Source organism: Sciurus carolinensis, chromosome 1 (genome assembly GCF_902686445.1).
Source record: "Sciurus carolinensis chromosome 1, mSciCar1.2, whole genome shotgun sequence".
NCBI lineage: Eukaryota > Metazoa > Chordata > Mammalia > Rodentia > Sciuridae > Sciurus > Sciurus carolinensis.
The window spans coordinates 144,472,134-144,494,256 of NC_062213.1; the positions used below are offsets into that span (position 1 = coordinate 144,472,134).

Here is a 22,123-nt window from a genome sequence, read left to right on the forward strand (position 1 = left end):
ACCTGTAATCCCAGTTACTTGGGAGGCTGTGGTAGGATATTCACAACTTTCAGGCCAGCCAGTAACTTAGCCAGCCCTGTCTCAAATTTTTAAAAAAGGACTGGGGATATAGCTCTGTGGGAGAATGTCCCTGGGTTCAATCCCAATTATCACCACTAAAAATAACAACAACAATAATAACAAAAAGGAGATAACCATGTGTGAAAGAAATGGTAATTATAAAAGGAAAAGAAAGGGAATTACCTCCTCTACTGTATGGGCCATCAATGATGACTCAGCACTTCTTTCTGAATGGTTTATCTTTGCACGTTTTAACAGCTATGATCCCCCATTTCTCAAACCTCTCCACTTTAAAAACACCTTGGCATTAGAAATTTCTAACATCTATTTAACTTAGTATAGGTTATAGAGATTTGTCAGCTATTTAGCATGCTTTTTACTCTCATCAAGGAATAACTAATGTGAAAAGATACCTTTCAAATCCAGAACATTTAGGGAAAAATATTAATATTCAAAGTCACTGAAAGACTCCTATTTTTAAAAAGCATATTGTCAAGCTGGAAGTCAGTTCAAGGATCAGTATCTACAGTAGATTAAAACACATAAAAATTTCCAATGAAATTTCTTTAATATTCATTACCTAAAGGAACACTGACATTACTGTCTACAAAATACATGAAATCGTTCTTTTAGATAATGGTGGGATAAAAAAACGACAACACTTATCTGATTCAGTCATTTTGAGAAAGCTAGAAATATTACAAGATAATGACATATTAAATGATTTTAGATCCCAAAGTTTAGGTCTTTCACATATATTTATAGATGGAAAGAAACATAGCTCTCTAGACAGCAAAAGGGTAAAAAGAGATTTTTCACATTTCTTCAAATATTGTACATACACAAAAGAATCATAGTGGTTAAGTAAAAAGCAAGAATTCGCCTCAACTTGGATATTTCAAGTTAACAAAGAAGCAGATATAATCTTATTTCAAGATCACTAAAGAAAATAAAACAACCTGGCTAGGTTTTGGCAAAATGAGCAGGTAACTGCATACTCTCAGTTTTGTAAATTTTTATAAATAATTCTTTCAAACATTTGTCAACAGTTATTAAGAAGCCATTAAACATGATTTTTAGGAGCTATAAACAATCCTTAGGAAACAATTCAAAGATAAAAATAATTATATGTCCAGATAAAAAAAGTTCAAAGACAAAAATAATTATATATCCATATAAAATAGTTCAAAGATAAAAATTATATATATATAAATATACACATTGCAAACAGATGAAATAAGAGTAATGGATCAATGTGATTAATAAATAGTACATTGGAAACATTTCACTCTTGCACTCACTTTTTCACTTCTCTACTACTATGTTGAAAATCCATTACACAATCCCTTTATATTAAATTTTGGCCAACCAAGTTTTTATGAGATGAATATGGGAATCTTTTTAATAGGGGAGGAATTGCCATCCTTGCAAATAATTATCATGACAGAAATAGGAAGAGTCTATAAAGGGAACAGCAATGACGGCCTTTAGGGAAAATGGAGAAGAGATGTGATCAAAGTTTATTTAATAAATGTGTTTTTAAAAGTAAAAATAAGGCATGTAGTAGCAGTTTGGGAGGCTGAGATAGGAGGATCGAAAGTTCAAAGCCAGCCACATCAACTTAGCAAAGCCCTAAGCAACTTAATGAGATCCTGTCTCAAAATAAAAAATAAAAAGGGCTGGGGATGATGTGGCTCAGTAGTAGAACACCCCTGGATTCACTCCTTAGTACCAAAAAAATAGTTTCCTTTCACTCAGAAAATTTAACTTGGCATAAAGCATTAACGTAAACACCAGATTCATCCTCAAAATACTCAGACATCCTGCAAGATCGTATCACCGTCCAGGCCCTTTTTCAGATCTTTATTTCAGAATTTTAGTCTCACAGTGCCAAAAAAAAAAAAAAAAAAAAAAAATTTCTAAGTCTTCCCCATGATAACATTTATATAATACTTTACAGTTTATAAAACACTTCCATTGTCCTAATAATACATTTAACAGACACTGTTCTAATATTACCTTATGATTAAGGTGTATGAGGTTGCATTTATTCTAATCTATGGCCCATTTTTCAAATAACATCTAAATAATTACCTAATACCAAATTATTGGACATCTAATAATTACTGTCATCTATACGTTATACTTTCTTTAAGAGACTTCAAGCACTAAGATTCATCATTGCCAAGGATTTCTGTAGGAATAAATACTTGATGTAAGTTTGGAACTTGGTCTCTATAAATTCTCATTCCTGTGGAAAGGCTTCAGATTTTGAGCGCAATAGTTAAAATACCTATAAAATTTGCCCTGGTTATAATCATAACTTTTTTGGGGTGGGGAATGGAGAAATTTTGAAGAGCTTCACTTTTTATCCCATTAGGTTACAAGAGAGAAGATGTAAACTTCAGTTTAAATTGTTCACTGGGTAGGTATGCTGGCACATGTCTGTAATCCTAACTACTTGGGAGACCAAGACAGAAGGATCTTAAGTTCGAGACCAATCTCAGCAACTTAGCAAGACCCTGTCTCAAAATAAAAAGATAAAAAGAGCTGGGGATATAGCTCAGTGATTAAGCACTCCTGGGTTCAATCCCCAGTACCAAACCAAAACAAACAAAAATGATGCTTCAGTCAACAATGGACTGGGCCACATGTATGACAATGTTTCCTTAAGACTATATATCATCTAGTAATATCTAGTAATATCCATCTTAGTTTACGGAAATATATTCTATGATGTTCACCCAATGATGAAAATCACCTAAGTATAATTTCTCAGAACATATCCCCATCACTAAACAATGACCATATCAAGAAGAAATGTATTAAGCTCTCCTTTTCCATTTATTCCCTATAGGCTTCAAAAGATGTTTAGTTCTTTTGAAGCCTATAGTTAATAATCAAATTCAATAAAGTTTAATTAGAGTGAACAATTAATGACCAAATAAATGCTATTCAATTATTATGAGAGCTGGGAGACAAACACAGCATAGAGGAAAAAAGCATAAAACTTTGAATGAGAGGATTTGGTTCGGTGCTCTTAGATTTGGTATGTAGATACCCATATGAGTTATGGAAGTCATGTATTTCTCTGAGTCTCAATTCCCTTATCTATAAGTAGCTAACATCAACTCCACTGGACTGACATAAAGACAGAAAATACTATGACAGGGATTTACAAAAAAGTGAAATATTGTACAAATGTTGATTATCATACTGACTTTGGACTGGAATGGTGAGGATGGGAAAGCCTTCAGAAAAGAAAAATATAAGGGTTGCCGGTGTAGCTTAGTGATACAGCATATGCTTAGCATGTATAAGGCCATGGGTTCAAGTAGGCATAGCACCAAAAAAAGAAAAAAAAAAAAAAAAAAGATGAGCAAGGTTTTGAAAGATTACTAGATTTTAAAAGAAAGAGAAGAAGCAGGAGAGAGTTGCAATTTGTACCAAGAACACAAAGCCCACAGGCAAAAAAGTATAAAATATATTCCATATAGCAAAAAGACTGATCTGGTTAAAAGAAGTTTAGGGAGGCTTACCTTAAGAAGTTGACAAAAAAAAGTTATGATCAAATTGTTGAGAGTTTGAATGTCATTTTGTTTGATTGCTTGTTATTCATGTTATTAAAAAAAAAAAAAAGTGGCTCTTGTTACTTCAAGAATTGGGGATGTAGCTATAGAAGACTTGCCTACCATTCAAGAGGCCCTGGGTTCCATTCCCAGTACTACAAAAAAATAAAATAAAATAAAGTGCTATTTCAATGGTTTGTTCTTTCACAAACCTGAAACCACAATCTATTTTGAAACCAGTGAAATTACTCCTTTGGTTTTCTTAGTAAGGTGAATCAATCTTATAAAAAATTACATTAATATTTGTAAACTTCTAAAAGCATGTATAAAAGATGTCAAACTAACCTAAATTTCTCAGTACTTCAAATGCATGTGCTAGGCAAGTGCTCTACCACTGAAGTGCTACATTACCAGCCCAGTTTTCCCATTTCAATACATTCTTATTGCTTGATTTTATAATAGTTTCCCTGCACAAAGCATTATAATATATACATTTAATTTTACTGATTTATTGGTCTTCAAAAAAAGAACTAAAATGAAAATTTACAAAATTTTTTAAAAGTATATGCCTTTAAAAACTAAGGTAATAGTAATATTGCTTTAAGAAGTTTATTAAAACTACTAGTTACCTACAGATACTCAGGAGTCAGAAATATTTTATATTTAAAAATTATATTTCCTTTTTGGGAGTACACAACTGACTTATTCTGATATTCAAATTATTATTAAATACATTTAAATATATCCTAATAAAATTTCCAAGCTACAACTAGTATATATTATTCTCTTTTAAGATAAGTCACAGAAAAGTTTACAAGCTAGTAAACATAGAGGCAGCTAATAAACTTTCTTACATTTTGGAAAACATTTAAAATGTTTTCTTTAATTTTCAACATTGAATTAGAAGCCGAAAGAAACTACAGCATTGCTAGATTATTTTAAAAGGGTCTTGATAAATTCATATTTGACTATAACACTTTATGTTGAAGGTTCACATAATCTAAGGCATGCTGTCCAAGAGATATATAAAGCAAATTACAAATGCAAGCCATGTATATTAGTCATACATTTCTAGAATTCATGTTTTTAAAGTAAAAAAACTGTGACATTAATTTTAATAGTATATTTAATTTAACCCAGTAAATCCAAGAATTACCACAGCAACATGTGACTAACATATAAATTGTCAGTGAGATACTTTACATGCTCCTTTGGAACTAAATCTTTGAAATCAGTCTGTATTTTACACTTACACAACACCTCAATTTGGATAACCAAATTTAAGAAGTTTATTAAAAGTCTCATATAGCTAGTAGCTACTGTATACAAAGTACAAATATACCGATTCCTTCTAATCACCAGTGCTGATGATCAGATTTTTCAGAAATCTTAGCCTATGAATTTATCAAACATTTACATTTCTCACTTGCATTTTTACTTATAAAACAGTATTCTATTTTTCCTTTTACAAAAAAAGATGAAAATTTTTTCAAACAATTTAAAGTTATGTAGTAGGAATGGCTCTATTTACATATGCTCAGTTGACAAATATTTTCATAATGTTCCAATTAAAGCAACACTAGGACTTTATGTGATTTTCACTTTCCTTTTTTGAGTTTCTTGTTCCATACATGGACACAGAAGGCCTCTTAATTGGATGGTCAGAAGAAAGTAGTATGTGACTAAAGTGAAACCAGCAGCTCCTAAGACAATAGTACAGAGAAAATGGGAGAAAAATGTCTGTAGCACAAGAGATGAGCAGGGGAAGAGGATATGCTGCTATTTCACCGAACTGTTAGGCTCTTAGCCAAGACAGCAACAAACTGATTAGCAAGTTTGTTTAGCTCTCTAATCGTTTACAACTGTAAAATGACTTCTTTTAACTTAAATTGGTACCACATTTTAATTACGAATTATCTTTATGTTATATCCTGAAGCCATAATTAAACTACTCCTATGACACTTAACTATGATTCAAAGACTTTATTGACAGCTACCAAAAATAATTATTAGAACGTTTATAAAAATAAGCCAACATATTCTATAGTATTTACCAACTACTATAGAAGTAGATCACTGTCTAATTCAAAATACAATGAGCTCAAATTACTATTATTGCCTAAAGTAGTATATCTGTAGATTTAAAAATTAAGATTTCTAAATTAATGTTAAGTACATGAGTTTTAATATTTGGGTTTTTAATATTTAAAAAAGTCTTATCTGTACTAAATCAGAACATCAAGGCAAGCCTTATCAAGACCTAATTGTTACACTGTTGCCTGTGCCATGAAGGATAAAGTAGAAGACACAGTCCCTAGCTCTTAAGAGGTTTATACTATAACTATAGTAAATACTACTACTATCTATTGCTGCTTTTGCTATATAGTGTTAAAATAGTTGAAGCAGAGACTGTATAGCCTACAAAGTCTAAAATACAAACTCTCTGGCCCTTTACAGGAAGTTTGCTGACTCCTGCTTTATATAAACTATTTTTGATAGAGGAAGAGGATAGTCTAAAAAAAGCACTAAACACAATAAAATTTTATTTTGATCTGGCAAATTTTTCTAAAACTCTGGTTTTTACTATAAGAATTCAGAAAATAAAAGTTCAAACTTCTCTTGCTAGATCAATAAAATAAAACTTGTAAACTAATTCTTTTTTAATTTTTTAGTTGCAGATGGACACATACCTTTATTTATCTATTTATTTATTTATTTAATGTGGTGCTGAGGATTGACCCAGGTACCTCACCTGTGCTAGGCAAGCACTCTACCACTAAGCCACAACTCCTGCCCCCTAAAATTTGTAGATTAATTCTTAACCTGGACATGTCTGCTAAGGAGACTACATTAGAATATTTGAGGTATGAGATAAGATGTTTATCAAAAGAGAGTATACAATGTTACAAAAAACTGAGAAAGCTGGGCTGGTGGTGCATGTCTGTAATCCTAGGACTTGGGAGGCTAAGGCAGAAGGGACTGCAAGTTGAAAGCCAACCTTAGCAATCAAGGCCCTAACTTAGTGAGACTCTGTCTCCAAATTAAAAAAAAGGGCTGGGAATGTAGCTGAGAGGTTATGTACCCCTGTGTTCAATCCTTCGTACAAAACAAAACTCTGAGAAAGCTGCTTTAATAATCATACTGTTTTGCTCAGTTTAACCATTCCCATCATCTCTTCAAGTACTGGCCATAAGTGATTTTGGCCATTTCCCAAAATTACGTTTACCCTGAAAGCAGTTGATTCTCATTATTTGCCACTGTTACATTCTATAAAATTGCAGGGGATGCTGAATTAGCAAATTCTAAATCATTACTTTCTAAGGAAATAGGTTCCTAACAGACGCTGATCACATCTTCTATCCAACCAATAATATGTAACTTATTTTATGTGTGTTTCTATTTTTAAATTCCTCATTTAATATATATTGTTGATTTATTGACATTAACTCATGGTCAACAGCACTATTAAGTCATGCCTAGACACATCACAGGCTGTAGGAGGCAGTACTGGGGATTGAACGCAGGGGATTGAACCCAGGGCCTTGCACGCAGGCTAGGCAAGCTCCGTATCACAGAGTTACAAACGCAGGCTTTTCTTTATTTTGGCCAGGCTGACCTCAAACTTGCAATTCTGCCTCAGTCTCCTGAGTAGCTGGGATTACAGTTCTGGGTCACAACATCTGGTTTCACATCATAGCCTTTTTGCACTTAGGAATATTTAGACAGCGCTTCAGTATTGTAGTTGGAAGCCATTTTAAATAGTGATTATCACCAAAAAAGCAGAAAGATGCAAAAAAAAGTTATACTAAATAGAGGAGACTGATTTACAGTACAAGAACTGAAACAAGAATAAACAGTGCTACCTTATTCAACCTCAGCTGGTTCATAAGACTCAAAACTGCTACTCTTGTATGCACAAGTCTGGAAATGACCTTCAGTATTGATTTGGGGATAAAAATAAATTTTGTTTTTTTGTAAATTTGCAAATACAGAATTGGCAAGAAACAAGGATCAACTGTGTAATGATATGCCATAACTAAGAATCTTCTAAATTAATCAGTTTTTTTTTTTTTCCTTTTTTTGCTGTGCTGGGGATTGAACCCAGGGCCTTGTGCTTTCGAGGCAGGCACTCTACCAACTGAGCTATATCCCCAGCCCCAATTAATCAGTTTTTATAAATTATTTCTGAGCAACGTTAAGTACACAGGCAACAAAGGCTGTCTTTGAAGTGATATTTGTTATAGATATAACAAATGGGTTGTATGTAGGTGTATAAACCCTTTACCCAGTTTGTTTCTGCTTTGTGACTCTAGTTGTGCTGCTTAGGTTGGGTTCCCTGATCTACTTTTACCCTATAGCTCAACTCTATCACTATTAAAAAAAAAACCCTACATAATGGTCTGTTGATGCGTTACTCACTATGGGGTTTTTTGTTTTGTTTTTGTTGGTTGGTTTTGGTTTTATTTTAGCAGTATTGAGATTGAACGCAGGGATGCTCTGCTCTACTTACCAAGCTATATCCCTAACCCTTTTTATTTTACTTTGAGACAGTCTTGCTAAATTGTCCAGGTTGGCCTTTGCAATCCTCCTGCCTCAGCCTTTCAAGATGCTGAGATGACAGGACTGTGCCACCATGCTGATTTATCCACTGGATTGAAACCTCCCTGGGAGATCTTGTTACTCTTTCGCTGTCTCTCTTTTTTCCCACTAGAACCAATAGAATAAGACCTTTACAATATGCTGCTGCTCAATGAACATATACCAAGTGAATGAATCAAAGATTAGTAATTGGGACCTAAAGTACAATGACCATGATATAAAACCAAAAAATTTCAATAAAAAGTAGAATCAGTACAATTTGCCAATAAGCTGGATGTATGGATAAGGAATGATTTCAGATTACCAGTTTCTGGGTTGAACAAAGGTGTGCACAGCTGTGTTTTCAATGAAAATGCAGAATATAGGAAAATGTTTGAAGGGAAAGACAAATTCCATTATGAACAGGCCTACAGCTCTATTAACAGCCCCTTCACCTAGGCTACTTCTATTTGGAAATTTTTGTTGCTTGATTGCATTTCTAAGTACGACTGTATTGTAATAACCTGTTTCTCTAGTTAACTCCAATTAAAATGCCGAACTGTACAGTGCAAGATTTGTCACTCCTCAAAACCTAGTAAAACAATATTCACTTGAATTAAATGTGGATGAAGATGTCCACAAAACATATTCTGAACTGAAGCTTAGAAAGAAATATTAGCTAGAGATTAAAAAATTAGAAAGGATCATCACACAAGTGGTATTTTTAAGTGTGAAAAAGGAATAATTTTTGGAAAGAATCAAAGACAGAACTTTGATATGATCAGTATGTATGGATCACATCAGTCAAGAGAAAACAATGAAAAAGACTGAGAAGGAATCATTAGAGATCAACCAGGTGAATCAGCCATTCATATCTTCTTTCTGGCTAACAACTACCTAATTTCTTCCAGGAATAGAGTAAGTGACTCAAGGAAGGTGGGAGCTGTCTCCAGCCCTGGGAAATGGCTCATGGTTGGTTTAAGTCAATCATATAATCACATTTTCTTTTGTCAGTAACTGATGCCCAATGTGATGTAAGGGAAATGATCTGGGGAACTTGGGAGAAGATTTTCCTCCCTAAAAGAGAAATCCTAGCAGAAACCTCAGGATTGCCTTCCAGGTTTTGAATGATGAAGAGATAAAGAATTATAATAATGAGGGGATAAAAGAAGTTTTAAGATGGTCAAGAGGAAGTGAATGATACAGATGAGAGTTATAAAAATATTTTAGATACATTAATAAAATAATCATTTATGTAATGTCTCAGAGAAGACTTGATAAAAAGAATATGAGTAGTTGAGATCTGCACAAAATTAGAGGTTGACTCTGAGAGCAAAAGGAAATGAAGACCAATTTATGAGTTTGAAGGCAAAAGGATTGGAAAGACCAAGTTCATAAATGCTACAAATTTTCCTCTTAAAAATATTTTTTAAATGCATCTATTTCTAAAAAGTTAATAATAAAGTAGGATGCTTGATAAGAATGGTGACGGTTTGGCCAGCTATGGTGGTGCATACCTGTAATACCAGTGACTCCAGAGGCTAAGGTTGAGGTAAGAGGATCACAAGTCAAAACCAGCCTGAGCAAATTAGTGAGGCCCTAAGCAATTTAGGGAGACTCTGTCTCCAAAACAACCCCCAAAAGGGCTGGGGATATGACTCGGTGGACAAGCATCCCTGGGTTCAATTCCTGGTGGGGGATCGGGGGGCAATGACAGGATCACTTTGGATTCTGTTAAGAACAGAATGGGAAGAATGATGGGAAAGAGTAGAAGACCAGTTAAGAATGCACTTAATAATTCAGATGGTTTGGAACATGATGTAGCAGTGAGAAGTAGTCAACTTCTGCATATACTTTAAAGATAGTCAATAGGATTTCCTGATGAATCAGACGTGCAAGCAATCAATAATGACACTAAGGTTTTTTAGCTTCAGCAAACTGAGAGAACAGAATTGCTATTTACTAAATTAGAGGAGAAGGAGGGAAGTTGGGGAGTTCAGTATTGGAAATACTAAGTTCAGAATATATGAAAATGTCTCATAGGAAGTTGGAGAAGAGTCTGGTAATCAAAGAAATAGTCCAGACAGAAGAAAAAATAGGGGAATAGAGGTGACCTTTAAAACCATGAAACTAAAAGAAAGTACTGGAGTGAATAAAGGGTTTTTTTGTTTGAAGTTCAAGGATTGCATCCTAGGATTCGTAAATGTAGTAGTAATAATAACTATTACTAGGAAAGTGGGGCTTCTCACATATCCTAGGAGGTGAGTCTTAATTATTCAAAAGTATGATCCTTGCAGGCATAAACCTGTGTGACTCAGTCCTAAATTATTCAAAAGCCAATATGACACTTGCAAGCATAAAACCTGCTCTAGTCAAGACAGGGTTAATCTGATTGGTAGTCAGGGATAGGATAAGGGGAATGTATGCTGGTAGAAGAAATATTTTTCTTCCATTTAACAGTCATGACTGTATAATACCTATGGCAATGTTTAAGTAGTCATTAGGAAAACTAAGCCAATAAGCTGAAGATTGTAGAGGACAAAGATGAAAAAAAGACATAGATACATCATAAATTGTTGAGTTGCTAACTCAATCAACTTTAGGATCATTCCTGTATTTTCTGTTATTATTTAAGCTACTTAATAAGAGTTTACATTACTTGGAGTCAAAAGTATCTGGCTATAGTCATTTCATTTAATAACAATGCTTAGGCAACTGAAAAGCAAACAGACCCCAAAAAAGGTTCAATACCTTGGCAAGGTCACTTAAGCAACAAATGGTGAACTGAAGCTTATCTGACTCCAAGTCTAGATGAACTGATTAACTCCTGCAAACTGAGTAGACATAATTGAAAGAGAGGAGAGTGGGAGTTGAGAATTAACAAAGTCAATGACAAAAAGTTAAGGCCAGGAAGTAAGACACTGAAAAAGAAAAGTGTCTAAAGAATAGAGAAACAAATGGAGTACATTAGTAAAGAAGCTAAACTGACAAGTCTTCCTGAGAGGAGAATATCAGTTGAAGATTTTTATTGTTTGAAAAGTCTGGATGAAGGTTAGATGGAGGTGGTCATGAGTAGGGAGTAAAGAGTACTTTGAGTAGTCAAGGATTAATGTAAACATCTGCTAACATTTACTATATGGCACACTTGATTTTCTGATACAATCAAAAGACAAGGTACCCTAAAGAGTTTCCACTCTAGAGTGAAGGACAATAAACAAAAAACTAGAACTTTAGTGTATAAAAAAGCTTAGGGTCAGCACTGCCACTGGAACTCAGTAGCACTGATTTAAGATGAAGGTACCCAGTTGTGACCTACATAGCAACCCTGAGGCCTTAATGCAGGTAGAAACAGAATATCAGAAGGACAGACAGAACAACAATGAGATTTTTTTCAAATAATTTAATTTATTTAAGGGAGTAAATGTTTAATGAATGATCCACCTGATCATTAAACTTTTCCTATTTCAACTTTTCAATTCATGGCTTAATAAATGCCTAAAAGCAAACAGATAATCTGCAAAGTGATTCATGATTTCATGTAACATTCACTCAATTAGAATATGCTCCAGGAGGGTGGGATACTTGCTTATTTTGTTTACTTTTGTACCTCCAGTATTTTTGTTGGACTGAATAAATGAATACATTAATAAGCAGGCATTATATTAATCTCAGCTGAATAAGACAGTGCCTGCCCTTCAGAGTTTACCATTCAAAGGCTCCAATTAAAATTTCTTGGATTATCTAAGTACATACTTAAGAGTTTTGAAAAATGAAAAGTAATAGCTGTCTGGGATAAAAGTTTATTTTAAGCTTCATATACTTCTAAATTAAAAAATAAACTACTATTCTATCTTGAAAAATTAGTATTGTATCCCTACTTGCTACAATTAGTTTATTAGCATAAATGATTATGATAAATTACAGGAAAACTAACTTCAGATGCTTCTAAAACATTTAAGTCCTTTTTTCCTCTCAAGTATAGGTCCCTTCAGATGCATTTTTTAAAATGAAGTGAGTGCATGAGTTAATGTGAAGTAACATAAAATAGCAAACAAAATCAGAAGGCAAATTCCAAAGAGATCACTACTATAAATAGACATGGAAATGTCAGCACAGAAGCAAAGTTCTACTAAAAACAACACTACTGTTATCCCAAGTGAGTCTAAATCTTATACCCACCCAGATAAGAATTTCACTTCACTTGGTAAAGATCTTCAGAATTCCCATAATGTATTTCCAGAAGGAAACGCTGTTAAGTAGACAGATGTCCTGATTACAAAAAACAAGATGCTTCTGATTCTGCACCGATTCTTCTCCTTGTTGTACTTAATGAAATGAAAATTTCCTTAACCCAAAAACTGCTGCTTCATATAGAAGACAATTCATGAAATAAAAAGTATCAGATAGGAATCTAGGGCTGGCTCTGTAATTAATCTTGTCACTTTATACAACACACTCAAACAATCTGGGTCACTGTTTCCTTCACCATAAAACAAAAGAAATGGACTAGATTATCTTTTCAAGGTCTTTTTAAGAAAAGTTTGAGGGAAATTACCCTCCAGTGCCATCTGGCCTCAAATGCCCTCAACATTCATAACCATATTTTCTATAATTGCCCAGCTCTAACTCTGTAGGAAAATGTTAAGTAGAAGATAATAAGGAATTCAACCTAATAGTTATTAAGATTTTGCCAAGATAAAAGCACTAAGCTCTACTAGGCAAACCAAAGTAAGACCTACTCTTTGAGCAGTCCTCTTTTAAAGAGAAAGGAAAAATAAAGGACAAGATCCTTGTATTCAGAACATTTACTACAACCTAGCTGGGGAAACAAAATTTAACTCAGTTTATTTCACCAAACATTTATTAAGTACTTTTTGTGTAAAAGGGAAGTTCAGATTTTCATGAGCATACCAATAACACTCACTTTCTAAAAAATAAGAAATGCAGATTCCTCAAAGCATGATTCAGTAGGGCTATTGTCTGCACTTCAAAAAAGTGCTGCAGATGACACTGGTAGTTTTTGGTTAAGAAACACTGCCCGAACCTACATTACAAAAAGTTAATAGGACTCTTAAAATGTCAAGTTTGACACCTTAACATTTTCAAGAATCGACTAAAGAAGCAGGCAAATCCAAAATGAAAGTGGTTCAGTGGTTCAGAGTTCAAGGGGCCAGAGGGGATGGCTTTTCTCAGATAAGCACAGAAGCAAGGAAAAGAAAATATATGATTGGTTAAGATGGAGAAGCAGCCTTATTTGGCTCATGTCAGTGGAAAGTCCCTAGTTAGAGGTTAGTTAACGGTTTCTGTCTGGTTAAGACTGTTTATAGTAGGTTTCAGTTTGCTTATGTAGGAATGCAGGGTACTTAAGCCATTTAATTATTTTAACAGTTTAAAAACAGAAAATATTTCCAGATCTTAAACTCTTCCCAAGACTATATTCCCCTAACAACTAGAACAAACTACAGGCAAAAGTCTGAGAGAACATCAAGACTTCGGAGCTTCTTAAATATGGCCTGCATTTCAGGATTAATTTCAGAAGCTTTTAAAGATTTAAATACAAACAAATTAAATCAGTGTCTGGGAATAGGGAGTGGGACTAACTCTTCCTTGTTTTCTTTTTTGTTTGTTTGTTTTGTTTTTTGTCTTCCAGTGCTGGGAATCAAACCTAGGGCCTTGTGCATGCTAGGCCAAAAGCTTTACCACTGAAATGCTTTACCTCCATTCTCTTCTTTATTTATTTTTATGTGGTGGTGAGGACTGAACCCAATGCCTTACATGTGCTAGGCCAGTGCTCTACCACTGAGCCATAACCCCAGCCCATACCTTCAAGTTCTTAAAAAAGCTCTCTCTTGCCACTGCAGACAACCACTAAGTAAAAGATCACTGAAATAGGTTAGTCCTTGAAAAAATGGGTTGGGGTGGGGGGAAAGATGTGTATATATATGTGTGTGTATCCACACTGTGCTGGGAATCGAATCCAGGGTCTATGCATGCTTAGACAAGTGTTCTACCACTGAGCTACACCCCCAGCGCACCTCCAAATGATTTTTTATCTGGATTTTTTTTTTTAAGCTAAAAAGTTTTTAAAAATGTAATAAAATAAAAGGAACTGTTATATAAATATATAGATATGGGATTTAACAGGGAGGAGGGAAAATAAACGTTTTTTACCAACCACAAAAAAAAAAGAGAGAGAGAATAAGAACAATAAACATATTAAATTGTTTTAGTTTTTTTTTTGTTTTTTTTTTTTTTTTGGTACCGGGGATTTAACCCAGGGATGCTTAACTACTGAGTCACACCTCCAGCCCTTTTTATTTTTCACTTTGAGACAGGGTCTCACTAAATTGCCCAGGCTGGCCTCAAACTTGTGATCCTCTTGCTTCAATCTCCCAAGTTGCTGGAATTACAGGCATGTGCCACCATGCCTGGCTGTTTTAGACATTTTGTTTTTAGGCAACATGCAAAATAAAAGTCCTGTAGACAGCTAAGCAGTCACAGGTGTGGAAACACACTTGGGGAATAAATATAGGACCAATTTAAAGTAAATTAAAACTATATATATTACAGATATATACATATATATTACAGCTTTATTATAAATTATTGAAAAGCACAGTATACAATTTGTCTAAAATTACTCAAGAACTGGGTGTAAAGGCCAGTTTTTGAGACAGATGCTCTGAAGGGTCCCAAATTTTCAATCTAGCATTATAACCCTAAGTAATGGGAAGCTGTGAGTGTTATGTCCTATCAGTAAGAGCAGAAAGCTCTGAACTTTTCAATTTTCTGCATAATGATGCTGTGTTGTGGCTCCTATGGCATTGGTTAAAGGACAGATCCTACCAACAGCTATAAGCAGCTAGCCAAACAAAACACTATATATATTGAAAAAGGGCTTTTTGTATGATGCAGTAAGGAGTTTCCTTCTCTCATTAGACTTGAAAAACACTATAAAGCTGGAAATGACACTTTGGTCACCCACTAGATATTCCTTCTACCTTTACTAAAAAGGTCCCAAGAAGAGAAAATGTGTCATGTTTTCACAAAGGATCTCTGCTTCAAGCATTAACAGTTCTAAAAGATAAACTATAAAGAATTTTACTCAGAATTCTCAAAAGTCTGATCTTTTCTAGAAGTTGGAATATTTTCTAAAGAAATCTGATATGCAGAAAAACAGTACAAACACTATTACTGATGCTGTGTGGTAACATGGGAAAAATCAATCAATCTGATCCTTGCCTTAAAAAGACTTATAATAGACTACTGACAGATCAATCCCTAAATAATGTATTTGAAAAATAACACTAATCATCACTCATCATCAAATATATATAGACATCCCTCAGTATCTGAAGGGTATTGGTTACAAGATTCCCCTCAGATACTAAAATTTGAAGACATCCAAGTCCTTCATATAAAATGGTATACAGTATTTGCATGTAACTTAGATACATCCCCCATACATGGATATAGATTTGGGTATGTGCTCTACCACTAAGCTTTATATACCCAGTCCCCTCCTGTATATATTTAAGTCATCTCTGGATTATTTATAACACCTAATACATTGTAAATTCTATGTAAATACTTGCTGTATTGTATTGTTCAGGGAATAATGACAAGGAAAAAAGTCTGTGTATGTTCTGTACAGACAGAACTTTTCTGATTATTTTTGATCCATGGTTGGTTGAATTCACAAATGCAAAATCCACAGAGGGCAGACTACATATGTAGGCATGTATAGAAACATACCATATAAAGTTTTATACAGCCAGAGCAATTAGACAGACCAAAGAAATTAAAGGGATACAAATAGGAAAAGAAGAACTCAAACTATCCCTATTTGCTGATGATATGATTGTATACTTAGAGGAACCAGGAAATTCCACCAGAAAACTTTTAGATCTCATAAGTGAATTCAGTAAAGTAGCGAGATATAAGATCAATGCACATAAATCTAAGGCATTTTTATACATAAGTGATGAATCTTCAGAAAGAGAAATCAGGAAAACTACCCCATTCACAATAGCTTTGAAAAAAATAAAATACTTGGGAATCAATCTCACAAAAGAGGTGAAAGACCTCTACAAGGAGAACTACAGAACACTAAAGAAAGAAATTAAAGAAAACCTTAGAAGATGGAAAGATCTCCCATGTTCTTGGATAGGAAGAATTAATATTGTCAAAATGGCCATACTACCAAAAGTGCTATACAGATTCAATGCAATTCCAATTAAAATCCCAATGATGTACCTTACAGAAATAGAGCAAGAAATTATGAAATTCATCTGGAAGAATAAAAAACCCAGAATAGCTAAAGCAATCCTTGGCAGAAAGAATGAAGCAGGGGGTATCGCAATACCAGATCTTCAACTCTGCTACAAAGCAATAGTAACAAAAACGGCATGGTATTGGTACCAAAATAGAAAGGTAGATCAATGGTACAGAGTAGAGGACACGGACACAAACCCAAATAAATACAATTTTCTCATACTAGACAAAGGGGCCAAAAATATGCAATGGAGAAAAGATAGCCTCTTCAACAAATGGTGCTGGGAGAATTGGAAATCCATATGCAACAGAATGAAACTAAACCCATATCTCTCACCATGCACAAAACTAAACTCAAAATGGATTAAGGACCTCGGAATCAGACCAGAGACCTTGCATCTTATAGAAGAAAAAGTAGGTCCAGAGCTTCAACATGTCGGCTTAGGACCAGACTTCCTTAACAGGACTCCCATAGCACAAGAAATAAAAGCAAGAATTAATAACTGGGATAGATTCAAACTAAAAAGCTTTCTCTCAGCAAAGGAAACTATCAGCAATGCGAAGAAAGAGCCTACAGAGTGGGAAAAAATCTTTGCCAAACATACTTCAGATAGAGCGCTAATCTCCAGAATCTATAAAGAACTCAAAAAACTCTACACCAAGAATGCAAATAATCCAATTGACAAATGGGCTAAGGAAATGAATAGACACTTCACAGAAGAAGATCTACAAGCAATCAACAAACATATGGAAAAATGTTCAACATCTCTAGTAATAAGAGAAATGCAAATCAAAACCACCCTAAGATTCCATCTCACCCCAATTAGAATGGCCATTATCAAGAATACAAGCAACAACAGGTGTTGGCGAGGATGTGGGGAGAAAGGTACACTCTTACATTGCTGGTGGGGCTGCAAATTAGTGCAGCCACTCTGGAAAGCAGTGTGGAGACTCCTTAGAAAACTTGGAATGGAACCACCATTTGACCCAGCTATCCCACTCCTTGGCCTATACCCAAAGGACTTAAAATCAGCATATTACAGAGATACAGCCACATCAATGTTCATAGCTGCTCAGTTCACAATAGACAGATTGTGGAACCAACCTAGATGTCCTTCAATTGATGGAATGGATAAAGAAAATGTGGTATATATATACAATGTAATATTACTCAGCCATAAAGAATGATAAAATTATGGCATTTGCAGGCAAATGGATGAAACTGGAGAATATCATGCTAAGTGAGATAAACCAATCTCAAAAAACCAATGGACAAATGATATCGCTAATAAGTGGATGATGACACATAATGGGGGGTGGGAGGGGTTAGTGTTAGGGTTAGAGTTAGGGTTAGGGAGGGGGGCAAGAATGGAGGAAGGAAGGACTGTATAGAGGGAAAAGAGGGGTGGGAGGGGGGGGGGGGAAAGGGAAAAAAATAACAGAATGAATCAAACATTACCCTATATAAATTTATGATTACACAAATGGTATGCCTTTACGCCATGTACAAACAGAGAAACAACATGTATCCCATGTGTTTACAATAAAAAAAAAAGTTTTATACACTTTAATAAGGCATATTACTTAACTCCTCCAAAGTTACAGAAGAAAGTATAAGATTATATCATATGACATGAGTTCTTTAAATTTTGTAAATTAAATCTATTCTTTTTTCCACATAAAGAGCTGCCTTCTCATGAAGACTTTTGGTCTAAGTCTTGATTAAAAACAAATGCAAATATTTTAAAAATTCAAATAAAAGCACTAAGTCATGAACCATATCCTAGAAATTACAAAGACATTCATTTTCTTACCCATCTTTGTACAGACAATTCCTTTCTTTCAAGTTAGGTTACCCACATTCAAACTGCAGCTTGCAGCTCTAACACTAATATGTGACCCTGGGCAAGTTAACATACCTAAACCTCAGCAAAATGGTAGATATTAACAGGCTCTATCTCAAAAAGACTGCTATGAGAACAAAAAAATGAATCCATTTAAAGAACTTAGAACAGTGCCCATAATATGGTATTAGATATTACTATCAGTGTTTTGGTGTGCTATGCTTTTTCTTTGTGTCTGCACAAAGGCAGACATAGCTATTACTATCTTAAGACATTATATCCAAGTGAGAATTCCAAATAAACAATGAATGATAAGATGGGAAATTACTATGCTATGGCACATGAGAATGAATAGAAATTCCTAATTTAGAGTTTCGGACAAGCTTTTTGGAAAAAATAGGGAATTATCATACAACAGTAAAACAGAAGTCAGAGGTCAGTTTCTTACAGAGAAAAAGATGTACAAAGGCTCAGGGGCTCCACAGTTATGAATATGTGGGGATGGTAAACATGTTAAACAGCTGAATTTAGGGTAAATGAATGGCCATTAACAATATCATAGTACTGTTCAGTCCTCTAACAGCTCTTCAATCAGGATACTCAAATTTGGCATTCAAATCAGAGAAGAAATTGCTGGGAACTCAGAGTGAGATGATGCTACAACAATTTCTTTTTCTTTTCATTTCTTTTTTAATACTGTAGATTTAACCCAGAGGCACTTTACCATTGACATACATTCCCAGTCCTTTTTTAATTTTTATTTTGAGACAGGGTCCTGCTCTAAGTTGCTAAGGCTGGTCTCCATCAGCGTCCTCTCTCAGCCTCCCAAATCACTGAGATTACAGGTATATACCACAGAGTCTGGCTAACAGTTTCTCAAAGGCAAACAGAAATCACTGTGTAAAAATACAAAAATTTTATTATGTTTTACTGTTGGTTACTTTTAAGAAACAGATTAAATTACCCTTTTAATGTTATGCTAGTGAAAGAAAGAACTTGAGACTTACCAAAGGGCATACACTTGATTCTAGATCCTCTGGGACCAAATCCAGAGTCTTTTCCACAACATTGGGCTGCCTCCAGTTTCAGACATTGGTCAAACTGCTATTCCCTACAAAGTTCCAAAGTTACATTTGTGTTAACAACTTTGTCTTTTAAAATGAAAAATATCTCCTGCTTCCATTCATACCTTAGTCTAAAATAAAATCCTAGAAACTCAAACAGAATGGAGATAAAAGTCACAAAGGTTAATTACCCACCTAATAATCAAATACCTGAACAACATCCTGGACCATCACTTTAAAGTGGTTGCATTCTCACATTTAACCTGCATCTGTTGGGACTGTATACTGGAAAAACAGAGTTGGTTTCAATGACAGAGTATAAAATAAGTGTATAAGTTTATAAGAGCCTTCTGGCTAAAACCTGTCAGAATATACATGGATATAAAGTGAGGTAGGAAAGCTAGACAATTTTTGCCATTCTAAAAATGCCTGTTCAAAAACCGTAAGAGGTTATTTTTCTCTATTAGCTATAAATAACTATCTGTCAATATTTCACACAGTCTTAAGAGCTCCAACAGTTCATTCTATACTAAGAATGAACCAATTTGGTAAGCAATAAATCAAGAAGTAAAAGGAAGAAACTTTCTAGTACATTTAATAATCCAACTTTTATTTACCCTTTTACCTTATTATTTGGCAATTTACATGGTATTGGACATTTATAAGTTCAGAACTACTGACTTTCCCTTCATCCTGAGGATAAAATATGGAATACCTATCAGAAGTTAATTTTTTAGGCTACTGCCAAAGTTCTAATAACTGATTCTAAAATGTCCTTGATAAGAGTGTGACTATCAAACATAATTTAGTTGGACATTCAGCTAATCTCTCATAGCACAATAAACCAATTATAGATTATTAACTATGAGATGCCCATGATAGGTTCATTTTTTTTCTTCTTGTTTTTAATTTTTAAAATTTTTGATATGCCCATTTTAAGAGGATTTACACTGCAAAAGGGAATAAACTTAGTCAAGAAGATTTCATCAGTTTTAATAAAATTAAGCTAGAAGAAACAGCAGAGTACAAATAGCTTTGAGAAGAGTATATGAACTCAAAACTAACATATATATATAACTTAGGAAAATCACTAGCAAACTGGTACAGTGGCTCAGGCCTATAATCCAAGTGATTTGGGAGACTAAGGCAGGAGACTCACAAATTCATGGTCAGCATCAGAAACTTAACAAGATTTTGCCTCAAAAATAAAAAATAAAAAGGAATGGAGATGTAGTTCAATGGTGAAGTGCCCCCGGTTTTAAACTCCAGTATTTAAAAAAAAAAAAATCATAGTTTTCCCACAATTCGGTTAACCTTGCATTATTCTGTTTTACCAAAAATATTAAAATATACTATTTTTAAAGAGTACTATGCATTTTTTTTCCTGATCATGCAATACCAGAAGATGAATTGCCTATTTTATTCATACCAGTTTTCTGAAAAGCTCAGAAATACAGTTCATTAAAGGATGGTAACAGATTATGATCACTATATAGATGAGAAATCTGACACAGATTAAGCTACATGCCGAACATCAAAAAATCAACTAAGCCAGGTGTGGTGGCATACTCCTACAATGACAGCAATTTGGGAGGCCGAGGCAGAAGGATCACAAGTTCAAAGTCAGTCTCAGCAATTTAGTAAGGTCTTAAGCAACCTAGCCAGACCCTGTCTCAAAATTAAAAAAAAAAAAAAAAAAAAAGTAAAAAGGGCTGGGAATGTGGCTCGGTGGTTGAGTGCCCCTGGGTTCAATTCCTGGTACCAAGGGGGAAAAAAACCACAAAAACTCAAATGGGAAAGCAGTTATTTTTCAACATTCATTCATTCAACAAATACAGAGTGCCAAAACTAGGACTAAATTAGTAGGATCAGTACTAGGGACTGATCAATGGTGGAGAAAAATCCCTGCTCTCCAGAAGTTTATGTTTTAATGCAAGAGACACATAAAAAAAGTAAACACATAAAACATAAGATAATTTCAGATAAATACCCTAAAGAGAACATGGTATCTGACAGTAACTGCAGAATGGCAAGATCAGATTGGCATAAGGAGGTATCATCTGAAGTGAGGCCTGAATGAGGAAGACAAGTCATGTGAAGGTCTATAAGTGCATATTGTCAGAGGAAAAAATAACTAAAAGGTTCCACAGGCAGGAAGATCTTGAACAGCAAAGTAGACAAATAGTTTGGAGTGGAGTCAGTTGTAGACACAGTGGCCTGATTATGTGGAGCCCTCGGGCCATGTTAGGAAAAGGATTTAAAATGCAACTGGAAACATATAGATGAGATCTGATTTGTTTTCCTTAAAAAAAAAAAAACATTAACCTTCTATATGAGAAATTAATTGTAATATCAGGTAGAGGTACCTTTGAAGTTTCAAAAATACAGATAATGGTTTACTCCTTAGATAATATTCTCAGAGTTGGTACATGGGTGCTTGGTACTTTTGAAACCTTATGTATTTACATACGTTTCTGTACCAAATTTCATCATTTTTTAAAAAAGTAAATTGAAGAGATGTAAGCGCAGAAGCAGAGAAATCAACTAGAATGCTGCTTAACCATCCAAAAATGAAGTCATGGTAACTTGGGTTAGGGTGGGGGCAGTGGGAGTGAAAGTAATGGAATTTAGAATATGCAATGGCATTATAGTCACTAAGGTCTTCCTGATAGATAAGAGGCAGGAACAGAAACCATTGATGCTTACCTATGAGGGGTAATTTTGTCCAAGGCAC

The 22,123-nt window shown here is 34.4% G+C and overlaps 1 protein-coding gene across 2 annotated transcripts in view; it reads right to left on the reverse strand.

Annotated features, from left to right (window-relative positions):
* Dnajb4 (DnaJ heat shock protein family (Hsp40) member B4) overlaps nucleotides 1–22,123 on the reverse strand; it is a 36,767-nt gene that overhangs the window by 12,547 nt on the left and 2,097 nt on the right. For both annotated transcript variants that reach the window (XM_047552000.1, XM_047552007.1), the window contains exon 2: nucleotides 19,333–19,436. The gene's annotated coding sequence lies outside the window, so the exon portion shown is untranslated. The remainder of the gene's footprint in view (nucleotides 1–19,332; nucleotides 19,437–22,123) is intronic.